The sequence below is a fragment of the Tamandua tetradactyla genome, chromosome 2 (assembly GCF_023851605.1).
Source record: "Tamandua tetradactyla isolate mTamTet1 chromosome 2, mTamTet1.pri, whole genome shotgun sequence".
Taxonomy (NCBI): domain Eukaryota; kingdom Metazoa; phylum Chordata; class Mammalia; order Pilosa; family Myrmecophagidae; genus Tamandua; species Tamandua tetradactyla.
Genome location: NC_135328.1, coordinates 110,077,163 through 110,095,284, shown reverse-complemented (window position 1 = coordinate 110,095,284; position 18,122 = coordinate 110,077,163). Strand labels below are relative to the sequence as shown.

Genomic DNA, 18,122 nt, shown 5'->3' with positions numbered 1-18,122 from the left:
TTCTGCCTACCACAGCAGTGGTCCTGAAGCACATTGGGAAGAGAAATCCTTTCAAAGAGCAGCACATATTATGGTTATTCACTTTGTCTGGAAGAAGATATGACAAGCATATGGCTCTACTGATTCATGGATAAAGTCAAACAGTTTAGCTAGATGAAAGAATAAGGAAGTCTGGGGAACCGTATATGGAGGCAACTTTTGGAACGAACACAACAGTTTATGTCCTATGTGGATGTTCACTAAAGGATAACCACTATACGGGAGACGCTCAATAATCAAATGAACAAGATGACTTATTCCGTAGATATGTCAGCCTCTTCCCCCAGCCACTGCCTTCCTTGCTCAAAGGGATCGTGAATAAACTGGCCATAGCAGCAGGAATAACGTTATGCATTATCTCCTGACCAGGGCTGAGACAGCTGCCTTTTCTGCTCAGTGTCTAGCTATCCAGGAGACCAACTCCAAGCCTCAAAATTGGCATCCTGCCCAGAGAAGAACTAGTCAGCCATTTGGTGGCTTTTAGATTATGTTGGATTTTTTCCATCATGGAAAGTGCTTTGATTTATCTGGAATATACCAAGTGTGGATTTGCTTTCCTACTTGGAGGACTTCAATGAGTGCCACTACTTTGGATTTGCCCTCCCTACCAGCCCTTCCAGCACCACCACACAGACTTTTATAATGCTTTATTACACTGTCATGGTATTCCCTACTACATTGTTTCTGACCAGGAACTCGTTTTATAGCCAGGAACAGCCACAATTGCCTCAAGATATAGAATTCACTGGTTTTCCATTATACTTTGTCATTTAAAGCAGTTAGCCTTGCAAAACATTGGAATGGAATATTGAAGACACAGTTGCAGTACTGGCTGCGTGAAAACTTTTTGTGAGGCTGAGACACTTCACATAAAATGCAGTTATAAGCTAGAACCCGTGACCAATATACGGAGTTATTTCTCTCATAGCTGGAACAGACTGGTCAGGGAAACAAGGGGTGTAGGTAGGGGTGGCTCCTATCTATCTTAATGATACATTGGCAAAGGTTTTGTTTCTTTTAACTCTGGGCTGCGCTGGTTTAGATGTCTTAACTCCCAAAGGTTCTGCTTCTAGCAGAAACCACAGGGGTCCCACTGAAATGGAAGCTGAGATTGCTAACTTGCCATTTTGAGATGTTCATGCCATTGAACCAACAGAAAGGGGATTCTATGGTGGCTGGAGCATTTTTTCCTTATTGCTAAGAGGAAAGGTAGGTTGCTTCTATACCATGGAGGGAGGAATATGTCTTAATCCAGGAGATTATCTGGAGTGTCTCTAAGGAATCCTACATCCAGTGATAAAAGGTAATGGAAAACTTTATGTAGGAACCAGCTCTTGCAGGACTGCTAACAAAACAGCCTTTTGGAATGAAGTTTTGGGTCCATGGCTATGTAAAGGATAAAAGCAAATGAGTTGGTAAATGTATCAATATCAACTCCCTCTGTGTTGTACAAATTTGACTCTTCCCTGTGTGTGACATTTAGACAGAAAGACTATGGGGGGGGGGTCGCTAGCGTCAATCTGCATGTTCACTATCATTAATGCTTAATTTCTCTTACATTTTAAGATAAATATAAAGAACCCAATATTTTTCCCTAGCGGACATCTAGTTCAACCCAGCAGTGAACACACCCTCTTGGAAAAGCACTGACGTAGGCTGTGGATGATTTATCCACTAACTGGATTTCAAGGATGCCAGACAGGTTTCCTCGTCCAGAAAAAAAAAATCTGACCTTATGAGTATCTCACCCTGAAATTCTACAATTTCAGATCCAAAATTTAGGGAATATTAAAACCAAGTGTCATTGAAAACTCAGGATGAATTTAGTTTATCAGCCTATTTTCTCTTGTATATTTTGATGAGGGTAGGAGAAAAAGAAGAATATCAAGTGGCTTGGTGGAAAGGACTTCAGGGAGGGAAGCAGGGAGGACGGACTTATTGGGAATCTTCTTTGTTGTGCTAGGAATATTCACATATGCCATATCATTAAATCTTCTGAGCAACTTTGTGACTTGGTATGAGCCACAGTTTACAGATTAGATATCTGAGTCTTAAGAAATGAAGTTGTTTGCCAAAATACGTACGTATAACCTATGAGTGAAATAGCAGCTTCAAACCCAGAATTCAGTTCCTAAAACAGATGCTCTTTATACTACAGTATTTGAAAACAAAAGATAAACTTCATCTATGTTTTAAACTTTGTTTCTGATTTTTTTTAGGAGTGAGAGACTCTAGATTCATTGAATCTAGATAAGAATTTGCAAATAGAAACAGGTTTTTTTTTTTTTTTAGTTGTTTTGCTTTGTGTTGGTAAGCACTTGGCTTTTCAATCTCAGCGTATTCTTTAATTAAATTGACACAGAAGTTTGAAAGAAGGAACATTTTGGTTTAAAAGCTGCATCATCCATTGGCTCAAGATTTTGGGGACCCAAACCTGACCTTCTACTTCACTCAACTAGGGTTCTTCTACTCTAGAAAAGGAGGCAACTTCCACTTTTTCATTCAAGTTGGCTGACCCTCTTCATCTGGCAGAGACTGTCCAGGAAGGATTTCTCCAGCTAGAAGGTTTCCCAGGCCCACTTTACAGGCCAGAGGGCAGTTTCTCCTTCCCAAACTAAAAGTTTAGCGGCTCCAATGCTTGACTGGTAGTCAAGATTCTGGGGTTAGCTATCACCTCTATCATGACAGTCTGTTATTCCCTAAATTTCTCCAAACTAAAACCCCAAGTTTGGTTAGACAGTGCAGCTATTTAATCCTCTTCACCTTGGCTGTCCTTTTCCTACAAACATCCGCCCTCCTGATCATAAATATAAACATTAGGCCAGGAGCACTTCAAACTATCAGAAGAAGTTTAAAACTGTCAATAGTGCAAATTTATCATAACGCATTTCCAAGTTATTGTACATCTATTACAATGCAATATTTAGGCATGGGCCAAGCAGGTGTGCCTAAGTCCTACCTGGTATTTAATTAAGCATGCTACATATTTGCACAGTAGTATGCTCACTTTTAAGCTGATGTACATGAGCCTGAATTAACAACAACAAAAAAGGAACAGTGCAGGGCTCCTACCATCTCAAGCAATGACATATATAACAGATATTTAAATATGTGCCAAAGACAATAGAGCAGCTTTATTCTGAGGTGTCTCCAATGAAAGGCATTCAGATACCCTGAAATGATGTGATAATAACATTCTCTAATATTTTAAATGTTGGAAGGTAGCATATTAAGAATGTATGGGTTTTTACTACAGTTTTTAAATGCGTAAATGTAAGAAAACTATCTTTGAATCAAATATTTGTAGATCTCTTGACACCCTTATGCTACAGACTCTCATTTAAGCAATAGGTTTAAAAATAATGCACATTATTATTACAGGACACAATAGTACATTATTACACAGGACAAACTCTAGCTCTCCTACGTGCTGAGTGTGACCTTGGACAATTAACTTTTCAAAACTTTATTTTCTTCATCTATGAATTGGAGATAACTAAACTTTTTCAGTGGCATTGTGAGATTGCACTGTAAAAGCTAGGCAAATAGTAGGAACTGGTATTAGTTTCCCAGTTGTTTTGACAAATACCACACAATAGGTTGGCTTAAATCACAGTAATTTATTGGCTCATTTTTCGGCAGCTGGAAGGCTAGCTTCTCCCAGGAGTCAGCATCTTCTGGCTGGTGGGCAATCTTTGGAGTTCCTTGGCTTTCTCATCACATGGCAATGCAGATGGAGATATCCTCTCCTTTCTTTTCAGGGATCCATTGACTTCTGGCTTCTGGCTTCTCTCTGGGGCTTTCTCTCTGACTCTATCTGAATTTATTCTGATTGTAAAGGACCACACACCTTCCATATTTTAAACTAAAACAACATCTTCAAGAAGCCCTACTTACAAGGGTTCACACCCCCAGGAATGCAGATTAAGACAAACAACATGCGTTTTGTAGGGTGCATAAATCCATCTACCACAGCACCCAATAAATGTTACCCCCACCACTTACATTATACACACACACAAACATATTCACACACATTCAGGCATGAGAACCTGCTGCTTCTCAAGATATTCTGTTTCTACCAGAGCAAAATCTCCATTTTTTAGTCCTAAGTCAAGAAAAAAAAAAGTACTTTCCTATGTTAATAAAGTTCCTTCATACACGGAGCTGACTCTTCTTCCCTCACTGGAGAATTCCCACAGAGGAAATGCACAGGAGCTGGGTATTACTGCCTGCCCGTGCAATAGACGTCCACTTCTCCAGGAGCTGGAATGGTCTGCTAGACTGGTGATGCTGATGAACGGAATACATACCCCCCACTCCCATTCCATACACTGCTGCAGAAGCCCTGGGAATTCCTAGCTGCAGTATGTTTCAAGGCCAGTGGAGTTGCCAATCTGGCAGATGAAATTCAGAATAAGTGTTTATCAGATAATTGAGGCTGGAGAGAAGAGAAAACATTCAGATGCTTCCCATCCTTACTTAAAAAAAAAAATCTTTCTTTTAAGATAATTTTGTCTTTTTGAAAAATGTCTACTGTATGAGGGGTCCTACATGTAGCTTTTGCTACATAACACACCACCTGAAAATTTAAGATAATGAACATTTATTTAATTCATGATTCTTTGTGTTGGCAATTTGGGTTGGGCTTACTTCTTATCTCAGCTAGACTCACTCATGCATCTGCAGTCAGCTGTTGGTTGGCTGGTTGCTGGCTGGTCTAGGACGGCCTCCACTGGGATAACTTGTCTTTGCTCCATGTAGTCTTTCATCAGCTAGGAGGCTAGCTTGGCTTGCTCATATGACAGTAGGGCAGGGCTGAGAGAGAAAGAACAAGAGCAAGAGCAGGCAAGTAGAAGCATGGAAGACCTCTTGAGGTCAATGTTGGAAATGGCACACTCTCGTGTTTCTGGCATTCTACTGCTCAAAGCAAGTCTAAGGCTAGTTCAAATTCAAGGGGAGGGGAAAGCGATGTTACCTTTTCATGGGAGGAACTGCAAAATCACATTGCACAATGATTTGCAAAAATTATAGCCATGGGGCGGGCCGCGGTGGCTCAGCGGGCAAAGTGCTTGCCTGCTATGCCGGAGGACCTCGGTTCGATTCCCGGCCCCAGCCCATGTAACAAAAAACGGAAAAACAAAATACAATAAAACAGGAGAATGTTTAAAGATGTTTCCCTTTCTTCCTTCCTTCCTTCCTTCTATCCTTCTTTCCTTCTCTCTGTCTTTCCTTTTAAAAAAAAAAAAAAAATTATAGCCATATTTTGCAATCTGCCACACCCTGGGAGTTCCAAATTGCAACCTGCTAGGGGGCTTCTGGGATGACTAAGATGAGAGGTGATACTCAGCACAAGAAGCAATGAGTTAGGCATTTGAGCCTGGTAGAAGGCAGAGCACTCAGAAGCATTTTTGTTTCGTTTTGATTTGGTTTGGTTAACTTTTTATTTGAAAATACATTCTAATCCATACATACATGCATATGACATACCCCACAACCCCCTCTGATAACCAGATCCACCAATTTTAAGTTTGCCACCTTTGCCTTATCATTCTAGCTATCCATCTATCTATCTGTCTGCCTATCAATCCAGCTTCTCAGAAAGCACGCTTAAACCTTCCTTCTGTGTCTTTTAAGGTGATCTCGTCATTTTGAAAAACATCACATCAGAAAGACGGCCACATGAGCAGCACTTTGTGAGTGAAACACTCCCTCAATTTGGCAATGATTGCATGGATGGTGGCCAGGCCACCTTGCTCCTTCCAGCCACTTTTGGCCATCTTTGCTGACCACTATAGGATTCTTGCAGCCACAGCAATCAGAATTGATCATGGAGAAGGGAGGCTCGCGTGTTTCGGTTTGGCTGGGGTGCAGCACAGCTGGCCTCAATCATACTTTCTAAACGTTTCCTCTTGAGCTTAAGAGTCTAGAAGAGCTGAGTTCACCGGAATTCAAACAAGCCTCAAAACTGGCTTTTTCAAAATTGGCTCAGGATCATGAAGAGATGGTGATGGGTATCTCAAAAGAGAGGGTGAAGGGTATTGACCTGTTGATCTAGCATTTAGGACACTTTCTTTCCTAAACTTTCTTTCCTGCCGAGATGACTCAGAGCCCAAAGTGCCCCTTTCTTTGGGTATTGTGGCACCCCCTCAGTAGGAAACTTGTGATTTGGTCCGTTCTGTGTCTGCCTGTGCTGGGAGGCACGGACTGTGGCCAGGGACAACTTCTCTCCTTGGAGGATAATTTATACATTCTTTTTCTGTAATCTGTAATCGGTCAATGAGACAAGCTTTGAATGTAATTCATAGGAACTGAGGAAAGGAAAAGAACAGCGGCCTCTTTCTAAACACTTTTGTTTCTTAAAGGTTTTCCATTTTTCTGTCTTGACCCAAACTAAGACTTTGGTAAGGCTAAAACAATGGTGGTATTTCTCATCCATAAACCCTTTCCTTCTTCTTAGCTCCCCTGCCCCCTCCAGTACAGAGTTAGATGCATTCCATCCAGGAGTATGTTAGAAGGAATAAGTGCCAACAGCTGGAGCCTGTACATTGGTGCTAACTGATCATAACCTGAATCCTTTGCACATTTATTTTGTTCTACCTGACAGCAGTCAGAGGAGGGCAGGGACAAGTTGCAGAGGAGCACTGTCCTCTGCCCTTTGGGTCCAAGGTTGAAGACTATTATGGCAGGGCAAGGCTGATGCTAGAGAGCTTACAGGAAGGCCGTTGAACCACTCTCAGGCGATCGATTGGGATATTACAGTTTTCAGTTTTCCAATACTTGGCTCTTTACAATCCAATTCTATAAAGATTTATGTAGCACTGGGGGATGGTAGAAGACACAGCACATATGGTTTTGAAGCTGTCAGTCAAAAAATGAGGCCAAATGATATCTTTGAAGTGCTGGTACCTCTGTGCTAGGATACTTCCCGGCTGATAGCAGCCCATCTAATGTCATTGCTCTGAGTGGCAGAGGGGAGATGGGACTTTAATTCACAAGTGCTTATATAGCACTTACTCTGTGCAGGCACTGAGCATGCAAATATGGACTCATTTAATCTTCATAGCTTGAATATTACCTCCCTATTTTACAGACCAGGATACTGAGCACACAGAGGTTTAGTAACTTGCCCCAGATGACACACAGCTTGTAAATGTCAGGGCCAGGACTGGAGTCCAGGTAGTCTGGCTCCAGAGTCCATATCCTTAACCACTACGCTATGCTGCCTGCAGGTATTAATTTGTTATAGCACAAGCAGACTCTCCATTTTATCTTTTTTTTTTTTTTTTTTTAACATGGGCAGGCATCGGGAATCGAACTCGGGTCCTCTGGCATGGCAGGCAAGCATTCTTGCCTGCTGAGCCACCGTCGCCCACCCTAGACTCTCCATTTTAATATTAATATTCGAGAGAGTAGAGGCAAGAAGAGAAGGGGAGGGAGAGAAGCTCCACACTTACATACTGATGCTGTGCTCTACAGAACAATGCTGTGAGGTATTCCTCTCCACTCTTTAGATATGACACCATGGAAGCTTAGAGAGATTAAGTGACTTGATGGATGACACACAGCTAGTAGGGTGCAGCGCTGGCATTTGTGCTCAGCTTTTGTGGATTCCACAGCTTGTGACAATTCCTGCTACTTTCTTCTAGTTATCTGGTTTAGTTAGTGAAAGCTTACACAAACTTCCAAGAGCTAAGAATTCATTTCCCCTGTCTTCTAACCTCTCAGTCACTCCCAGGCCTGGATTGTCTTTCTAATCCGTCCTACTCTGTGCTTAGGAAAACACAAAGTTTGATGTTTTGAAACTTGTGTGAAATCCAGCCAAAAGACAAAAAGTGTCACATTCTATTAGTCCTTCATCCAAACATGGCCTCGTTGATGTCTAAGTATGGTGAATGTAGTCCTCCAATATGAGCCATTAGTGGATTTCCTTGTCAGGTGGGAAGAAACCATCTCCAAGCTCCTGCCTCTTCATGATGATGGGAGAGAGATTTCAATATGCAGCTGCGGGTCTGAGTCACTCCCACCTGTGGCAGGGTGGCTGGACCAACTGACCTGTGTTTCATGGAATTTCAACTTCTACCTAGCCCTGAATGGGCACCTTGATGGCTGCTTGACAAGAGGAGCTGGTGTGCCTGTGGGAGACTCCATCCCTCTGCTGGAAAGGGCACCCGGGAAGTCCAGCAGCAATATCAGTACATGCAAAGGAGAGTCTGGAAAGCTTCCGTGATCCACCACAGACCATAGGTCCACCCGTGTGCTTTCACGAGCAGAGTGGCCTCTCTAAGGATGGAAACTAATGTCTTGAACCAATGTTTTAAATACCTCTTAATAAAATATAAACTTAAATTCAACAGGAAAGTAAAAAGTAGACTAAATTGACTTAAAAATGAAATAAAATAGATTATATAAAATAAAAAATAAAATAAAACCATACTACCACGAGAAAAATCACAAATGCTTTTACGCACATTGTACTTTTTAGGTTATGAAGTGCTTTTAGGGATCTTGTTTCAACTTTGATCCTCACCTTTAAGGTAGAGGAACCAAGACATTATCATTCTATTTTACTGACAATGGAACACCAAAGCTCAGAGAGGTTAACTGACTTGCTTGAGATTAAACAGCCAGCAAGAGATGGAGCCAAGGCCCAGCCTGGGTCTTTTCTCTCTAAATTCAGCAGTCTTTCTAAGATAGCATAATCTTTTATGAAAAAACAGAATGCTAGTAATAAGCATTATAGTAAAATTTGACTGTTGAATAGCTTTGGCTTATTGTTAAACAACCACGAGAGCAACAGTCACTAACATTTCTGTGCAGTTGTTATGTGTTACATGCTTTATGCACATACTTCTCCATTCAGTCATTCTACCAACACTGGGTGCCCACTAAAATCCAGAGGTGATTTGCTCTACTTTATAGTTAAATAATCTGAGACTTAACAGGATTTAAAATGACATTCCCAAAGTCACACGGCCAGTGAGCAACAGATCCCGGACCCAAAACCCTGGTCTCAGCACTCCAAAATCCATAACCTAAACCATTTTGCAACACAAACCCGTCTAGTGTTACCAAGTGTTTTAAAATGAAGACTGACTTTCTGGCTCAGACCCATTATTTCTTGTGTTTGGAGCCCAGTCCTGGTGAATAATAAGAGAGAAATATTAACATTGTCTCCCATGACCTGCTGCTGGTCAGCTATTGCACGGTCCTCCTGTTAATGGCAATAATTTCTCTGCTCTTGGACCTGTTTCAAGAAATAAACTCTGGCAGTTGCATTTTTACAGTGTTATTTATTTTACGAAACACTTTCTATGTGAACCCTGCCAGGGCTCAATACAAATTGTTATAGTCATTATCCTGACGTATTTGACACCTACGGAAACTGAGTCTGTTAACTCAGTTCACAGCCAGGCAGGGCATTTACATGGACACATAGGGAGGGAGGTTTTCTCCCCAGGGACTCTTGCACTTTCGTTGGGTCTAACTCAGCACGTGTAAATTTCCATAGAATTGTGCAGATGCTGGGAAACCTGCTTATGGAAGCTTGGTGCGATTGATATGATTTTTGCTGAATATACAGAGTGAAGATGAGGATGAGAACCAGACAGCATCACAGTTTGGGTCAGGGTTATGGTCTGGAGGTGCCATGACCCCTATCTCCATCAATAACACCAGAAGCTGTGCATTTCCCCAGTTCAAAAGCTTGGGTGTAGACAGGGATTGTGGCGGTGGTTTTAAATTTACTGGGAAAAGTGCATTTGGCCAAACGAAATGGTAATCAAGTTATGGCAAGAAAACTGGGAAGTTTGGTCTTTGCTATAAACAAAAAGCATGTGAAAGTGCACTTGAAATAATTTTTTTTATTAATTGCTTATTACCTGCAGCTTCTATGGATAGTCTCCTAATGGCTTCCTACCTAAAGCAACTGCATCTCACCACCTGACATTCCCCTCTGGCCTGCGAAAATCTGGGAATAAACCAGTTAGGTGCAGGAGTTCACGGATCAACTACTTGGTTTCCATACTCTGCAGAAGGATGATTCTGAGATGTGTTCTATAAAGTTAGCTGCCCACAGCAGTGACTTTATTATAATATAACATTTATGTCTTCATTCCCTCCTTGTCTCTTTTCCCTACTCTCCCCTCATATTTCGTGAAGGATCACCTCCCAAATAAATCACTGCCATTCACAGCCTAGTCTCAAGTCATGCTCTGGGGAGAAGGAGGGGGTCCCAGGCTGAGACTGCCTCCTTAATCATGGTTGGTCCTGTCCTATTCTCATTGTGCCCATTGCTAGTTCAGCCCAGCTGGAGTGAAAGTGATTCTTTTCAAATGCAGAACTGTTTCCAGCATTGCCAAACTTAGGACCATTCATTGACTCTTACCTGTTCCCAGGATAAAGTCCAAATACCTAAGACGTAGGTTGGCTTTAAATGCCATCTACTATGTACCTCTCCCAGCCTCCTCAATCAATGCTCCCCTCTTTCCATCTTCACCTTCAAACACACTGAGTCACCAGCCCTACTCCTCTCCTTCAGGGACTTTGCACAGGATATTCCCTCTGTTTAGAGGGACTTTCTGACTTCCTCTCTCCCTCTCTGACCTCTTCCCTTGTTTGTCTATCTAATCCTATCCGTCAGTTCTTTAACTGGATGCCACTCCATTGGTGAACGAAATTCTTGCAGACCTCCAAAATCTGGGTGAGGGGTTCTGTGACATCTTGTCACACCATGTGCCACCTATGCTATGCCACCTGTGTTATTATAGTCTGTTAATTTGTCTTTCTCACCAATCAGACTGTGAGGTCTTTGAAGGTTAGACTTGCCTTTTCGTCTTTGAAGAACCCAGGATTTAAAAAGTATAGTCAGTACTTATTAAATGTTTGATAAAAAAATTGCTATTTGAATTTGTCTTCTCAATTACTAGAGTGGTTGAATCCTTTCTCCTATTTATTTTCTAGATTTGTATATGTGTGTACATATGCGTGTGTGCATGTGTGCATGAATAATCTGCCCATTTTATTATCTGTTTTCTATTTTTCCATGGGGACAGTCAATATGAGTGCTCCCCAGTTGGAACATCTGTAGTTCACTGTTAGTGGTGGTTACCTATCTGTAGTCCTCAGGTAAAAAGCTGCTCACTCAAATCCTTCTCTGTGGAGCATGAAGAGTAGAGCACCACCTCTAAGCAGTTCCACCTCAGCCACCAACTGAGGCAAATTAGGAGAGTCTTTCTTCCTTGATAATAATCTGGTAAGGACATCCCATGTACAGGTGTTTCACAGGTTTGTTACATCCCTGACCCACTCTACCAGTTGCCTGTAGTTGTATTCCAACTCCTGGGCTTTGGGTTCTTGCTCTAAAATCCATTACCAACTACTGAATGAAGACCTAACCTAAGTGCAGGTGTGGTCAAGATGGTGGACTTTGAAGGTGGAGTGCAAAGGCATTCTCCTCATCAGACGAAATTCCACTATTCTTACGGTTTTACAGTGGGTCTGACTCACAGTTTTAGGAGAGTGCTCCTGAGGAATATATTGCTACAAGTCGCCCGTGCATCATCCCTCCCTTCCTGTCATCACCAGTGCTCTTTGAAGAGTGCTTAGGGGTCTTGGCTGCTGGAAGCTGAAAGCCTTCCTGGGCATCCTCTACAGAGCAGTCACATCTGAGTCCTCGAAGTTTCCTGTTTTAAGGCTTCAAGCACATTCATTGGGTTTCTTTAACCTTTCAGAGATTTGTTTAAGAAAGGAACCTGGGGTGCATCTGGCCTCTGGTCCTGATTCTTGAGAGGACGAGGAAACATGTAAATCCCCCAGCATTGGGCTTGACACTTAGTAGGCTCTCCATGAATATTACCTTCTCCTATTGCCCTTGCTGGACACTGATTCAGTGATGAAATCCCTATGTCAGGCAACAGTCATTACACAGCAGATAACTGCAGGAGCTATGCCCATAGAATCCAAGCAAAGAGTGGTTCTTCTAGAAGCTCCTACCTACAGAGTTTCAGTGCCATTAAGGAAAGGAGTGGGGCCTGGGTGAAAGGAAAAAAAATGAAGCTCTGCCTTGTTAGCACACAATTTCGAGGATGCTATTAACAACAGTAGCAGTTGTAATAGTTACCACACTGGATGTATGGAGGGAATGTGTTGGAAACTTTACACGTTATCTTTTATCCTCACAACAGCTTTGCAAAGCTATTATGTATCACTCCCATTTTACAAATGAGGAAACTGAAGGTCATAAAAATGAAGGTTCACTGTATGGGTTGAACTCAACCGGGACCGTTGATAGTAACATCTTCCTCTACCACTACTGCTGCTCAAACCTCTTCTGTTGAACCTCACGTTCGCATTTCCCAGAAAATGTCTTGGCAGATCCCACAGCTTTCCTGTTTCTTTTCAGATATTCAAAAGCCTCACTTTCAGGTTTTAAAAATCCCAGTTATATCTAAGCCAAACTTCAATCTCTCATCCAAATCCTCCCAGACTGAGCCCATGCTCTGGAAAGTAGAGCGGGAGGAAAAATGCTGTGCAGCTGGTTGTTTTAGCACTTGAATGTACTCCTCCATTCTGTAGGGTCAAATCAGAGACAAGATGTGAGGGGTGGACTGTGAATATCATTTTACACGGCCAGTGGGGTTTCTGGCTCTCTCCTGGCTGCTGAAGGCCCTATATTAAGACATATATCCAAACTGTGACCTTATGTGGAAGGGTCTGGAGGGTTCTTTATGGCCTCTTCTCTAAGTCCCTTTAATCCTTTCATTTCATCCCACTCTCCCAACCTTCCCTCAGCCCTCCCCTGTGGTCTGAGGACTTCTAACCTGTTCTCTCGAACACATGAGATGGATCCTCCCACTGTCCCCTTAGGACCTTCTCAGCCTGTGTGTGGGGATGGGGTGGGGTTGAGGGGTGACACACCTGGCAGGCAAGCCTCATGGATAGGATCCATTCCTAACCCATTTGTGGGGTCCTATGGAGGAGTACACATTAAGGCCTGTGATTTTTAAATATGTCTAAATAAAACCTGTTAAAGTTAACAGTTAAACAAAAGCTAACACTGCTATATAAAACGTGTTTTATCCTCTCTCCTTAACAACCATAGTGTCATAATAATCTGGAAGGCCAGAGAGGCTATATGTGAATTCACACTCTCCTTGGAGTTCCAAGCTGGAGGATGGCTCCAAGCTGAGCTCCCAGCCCACTGCCTACCTCTTTTGTCTTCTCACCTGAGAAATCTTGCGTCTATGTGTGTGGAAAACCTCACCCTTACATCCTGCAGAAAGCTACCCCTCAAATGCCCCTGGAGCCTAGGCATGTGTACACTGGTGATGGGGCCTCTCCCTGGAAGCTGGATTTACATACATTTGAGGATAGAATTCTGGAACCCCAGTGGCCCGAGTCATTGTCTAGGAAAGGGCCTGGTCACCAAATGGACACATGCCTAAGCATGATGAACTGTTTTTCAGAGAAAGAGGATTGTGGATTGAGAAAAACCAGCATAGAGTACTCTAAACTACAGTGTCCAGGACGGGCAAGAATCCTTCTTGCCCTGGTCTAAGGGTGCTAAACTTCTTGAGCATTGGCCTTTCAGGGCAATGCATATCCATCTACCTTCCACAGCATTCCACTCGGTTCATATAAAAGCTCCAGCATTATTTTCTTGCTTGAACTCTGGAAGGACAGGCTGCTTCAGAGAACATTTTATATTCTGATAGTTTTATGCGCAGGCCAACGAATGGGATAGCAATCTCCCTTCTCACTGATAACCTAAATCTCCTTAAATGCATTTCTGAGAGCCCTCCTCACCTGGCTGGAATGTAAGCTCCATGGGTACAGGACTTTGACTTTCTCTTCACTGCTATTATCTCCGATGGCTTGAACTGTGCTTGGAGCATAATAGTGGCTCAATCAAAATTTGTTGAATGCTTGAAGAAGTGGAGAGCATTCTCTTTCTTGCCCTTTCTGAGGCATTTCTTATATGTGGACAAAAACTCTCTTCAAAGAAACCCACTCTGATTATTCTTCTTAGTATAGCCCCAGGCTTCTCTTATTTTGGGGGGTGATGAACTGTGGAACCATGGGGAAGTTTAAGCCATCTCTTAGTCCTGCATGGCTGGGCAGGGTGGAGTAATGGTCCCCGCTTTAGCCTTTAGCTGGGGTTCTAAGACAACAGGAAAAGTTGTATTTAATATAATAAATAATTTGGCAAGCCCATGCAGCTATCAAAGCAAAGAGTAGATTTGAACTCAGAACTGACTGGTCCCAAAAGACAACCCTGTTTTCATGAAGCCAGGCCACCTCTGGGTCCCTGTCTTAACAATCTGGGCATAACTCAAGAGCCTGCCCTACCACATGAATGGCTGAGAGCCACCTGATTCCTTACTGCAAAGAATTGAAGCCCTAACGCTGATGACACACAACTGTTCCCTGAATGTCATTTGGTAGCTGCTTTATGTCCGTTGTCAGATGCTGGCCTCGGGAGAGTTGGGGAAGCGCCCCCAGCCAGTTTGGAAAGTTCAGTCAAATGGTTGCACAGATTACTCGGGACTGCTCCTGTGATTCAGCTGCACTGTGATTTGTACAATTAGAACAGCTTTTTCGCCCGAGGCTTTCGAAGAACAATTACAAAAACAAATAGCAGCAGCGGTAGCAGCAGTCATAGCAGCAGCAAAAAAATAAGAGAATAAAAAAGTCACCAAACTAGACAAAGGCCTCCCCCCTGCCCTGGGGCTGTGCACATCATTATGCCGGGAAAGGCAGATGCATTTTTTTTCATCCAAGGCTTCAGAGAGTCAGCTTCATCAAGAAAAATAGCAGTTAGCTTCCCACATAATTACTACAACAGATACTAACCCATTATTTCATAATTCTTCAGAAATGAATACGCCAGTACGATGCTCTCCCCTTGGAAATTTCCCTCGTTAATCGTCTGGATGACCAGTCTATGTCAGCAATTTAGGGGCTGTTGGAAAGTCAGAAAGCAGCCCTGTTGGCTGCCTGGAACTCAGTGTCTACACTGCAACTAAGGGTTCTGCCTCGGCTGGTTGGCAGTTACCTCCAGGCATGAACATTTTCCCCTTGCTCTAAGCATACCTGAGAGAATCTTTCCTAACACAACTCCTTCCATTCCTTTCAGTTTCTCAGAGCATGCTACCTATTGCTCCTCTGTGCCTGAATGCCAACCTTCGCCAGAGACGTTGCTGATGCTATCCAATCCTGGTGGAGCATATCATCATTTGCTCAGCCTTCTTGGGAGATCTCCTCATCCTCATTTTGTAGATGAAGGAGAAGAGGAGTCAAGAGGCCAAACTACAAAACTGACAAGTGGCAGAACTAGTTCAGGGGCTCGGGTTTTCCTAACATCAATGTTTCCCATGGTATTGCTGCATCAGCTGCAGGATGGAGAGGTGACCCCCAATTTCTGATGCAATGGCGTATTTATACTTTTGCTCATTTTCTGATTATTCAGGGTCAGCACCTTGTTTACCTGAAATCCAGTGTAGGGGTCAGAGCTTTCATATTCCAAAAACCAATGGCTAGGAGGAGTGATGTTCCTCTCAGAGTCAGTATCTACACCTGGACTCTAGCTTCCCGGGGTGGGGGTGGGGCGCCTCTCTTTCCAAAACTCTGTCGCTGCTACCAGCCCTGGTGGAGCCATTATTAGACATGCATTCCTTTAGCTTGAGGGATCCATAAAAACTAGGAAAAAATAATTTTGAGAAAATGCAATTACATCAAGAAGAAAGCATCTCCTGAGAGTAAATTTTGATGCGACTATATCCCTTTATGTTGTCTCATATTGTTCCATAATTGCTCATGAGTCACAGAGAGAAGTGATGAAGAAAGTTGTTACAAATGTGGGCTCAGGCGCCGGCCTGTCTGGATTTGACTCCAAGTCCTCCGCTTACTAGCTTGGGTGACCTTGGTCAAGTTATTTAATTTCTGTGTGCTGCAGTTTCCTTAATTATATAATGGATATAATATTATTAGCTAACACTATACACTTCTTGTGGAGAGTGAATGGAAAATGTCTGACATAGTGCCCTCAACATGAACATTTGCCCAATAGATTTATTTTGTATTATCTACAATCTCTCAGTGCTCAGGTATTATAGCAGAGGCTATTGGGATCCTGCCCAGATGCCCCCAGTGCTCACTACACTCCTGAATTTTGGCAGTTTCTTTGGAGAGGCATCAGCCACTCTCTGCCAAAGGGCTCTCTCTGGTTTCTAGAGTGTGCTTGACCACACACGGGGCCAGATGGGGACTCAAAACCCTGGAAGCAACCCTCCCCAAGCAACAAATGGGGGTGGCGGATAGATGTCGTATGTTCCATGCTCTTCAGGTAGAACAAGTCTGAGGTGTGTCCTGTGGGTCCCTAGTGGGACCGGTCCTGGTTGCCCTGGTAACCTGCTCATTCCATCCCCTGTATTGGCACGCTCTATTCACTGTCACGCTTCTCCTCTCCCTTCCCAGTGGGAGAACAAGTAGAACACATCTCAAGAAAGCTTGGGGAACCTAGCGTAGGCCATGTGTTAGAATTCTTTGAATTTTCCCCAGCTAAAATAAAAATCACCTTACTGTTTACCAATAAATATTTCTGTCATAAATTTACAGCTTCCACAAAAGTGCATCCTGGACATGTGGCTGTCTCTCTGTCTTGAGGGCTTCATTTGTGAATCCTGTTTTGCCATCTTCATCACGTGAAAAACAAGGCTCATCCTGGGGAGAGAAAGAATTCCCTTGATAACTATCTTTTCTCTGTATTTAATCTTAGGGTGAGTCTCTGAGGAGAGATTCTGATTCAGGGATTGTGAACTGTCACATCTGTGGAGGCTAAGAGTCAAGCCAAATGAATGAGGTGAGCCAAGTCCAGCCTGTGGTTAATTGAAGTATGCAGGTAATGAAGGGAGGAGCTACTCGGCTCCAACTTCTTATTGCATGAGGATAAAGGCCCATTGCTTCCAGATCTTCTGTATCTTATTATTTCTTGGTGCATATTTTTGCATCAAATAGGCTTCTTTTAAATTATTGATGACCGATTCAATTTTTTTATGAGTGTCTCATCAGTGAGCATAAAATCTACTCATCATTAGGCTTCCGACATGCTACCTCTGTCGTAAGCAGTGGCCTAAGTTCACCTTATTAGCCACAAGAACTAATTTAAATTATACAAAAGGTCACAGCATAAGGCCCAGGTTTCCATAAGGCTCAGAGAAGCTGCTTTCTAACTGGGGATCAGGCCTTGCTGTAAACCTCAATTCTCTTCACAACACGTGTGGCTGAATTCATTTGCCTCTACAAGCAGAAACTGATCTAGAATTATGCAAGGAGGTTTCATTTCCAGATCTCATGTAAAATTAATTTTCATAATTTTCTCAGTTCCTGCCTATCTATCCATACCTTTCTTCATTAACCACTGTACTTCCACAGTGGTGGAAATACACTGAACCACCTTTGTCCCAGGCCTGGGAGGCCACCAGTGTAGGCACATTTGAACTATGAGTTGGCAGAATGCATTCTGGAGTCCTGAGCTGTGCTCTCAGGGTCTGCCTGGCCATGCCCTCTAAAATATTAGGGTAGAACCAAAACTGCACAGCAAAAAAAGGTCTCTGCTCCAGTATGAATAATTAAATCAATGAAATCTTAGAGAATATTGCACTAGTGAGAGATATGTAAGGTATCTTTGAGCGCACAGTGGTTCTTTGCCAAAGTTTAATGAGGTCCTTTGATTGTATAAAGGATGCTTTAAACTTGCACAGGAGGCTTAACACAGGCCCTGCGATCTGAAGTGACCTTTCTCAGGGAACAGGTCTATTTAGCTTGGATTTTGAAACATTCCCTAATTAAACAGGGCCCCATCCACCTACCACTTATATCTTGCCAGTCGCTTCCTCCTGACACTGGGCCTTGGGGCCATCCTACTGAGTGTCAACTTTTGCTCCTGTTTCCCTGGGTCAAGCAGAAGGTTCTACAAATGAAAATCATCATTTAGCTGGGGGCTGCAAGGGCATCCTCGGTGGGGCTTTTCCTTTGCTGCTATTATGTGTGTTGGGGAGACGTGAGGTTTTTTCTTCCTCTTT

General features: G+C 42.9%; 2 long non-coding RNA genes across 2 annotated transcripts in view; one reads left to right on the top strand and one right to left on the bottom strand.

Moving 5' to 3' along the window:
• The window catches only part of LOC143661426 (uncharacterized), a 72,433-nt gene extending 62,436 nt beyond the window's left edge, over window positions 1-9,997 (top strand). Inside the window, exon 3 of the long non-coding RNA XR_013164579.1 lies at window positions 9,927-9,997. This is a non-coding gene — a long non-coding RNA (uncharacterized LOC143661426). The remainder of the gene's footprint in view (window positions 1-9,926) is intronic.
• LOC143661421 (uncharacterized) overlaps window positions 1-18,122 on the bottom strand; it is a 207,421-nt gene that overhangs the window by 11,812 nt on the left and 177,487 nt on the right. The window lies entirely within an intron of this gene.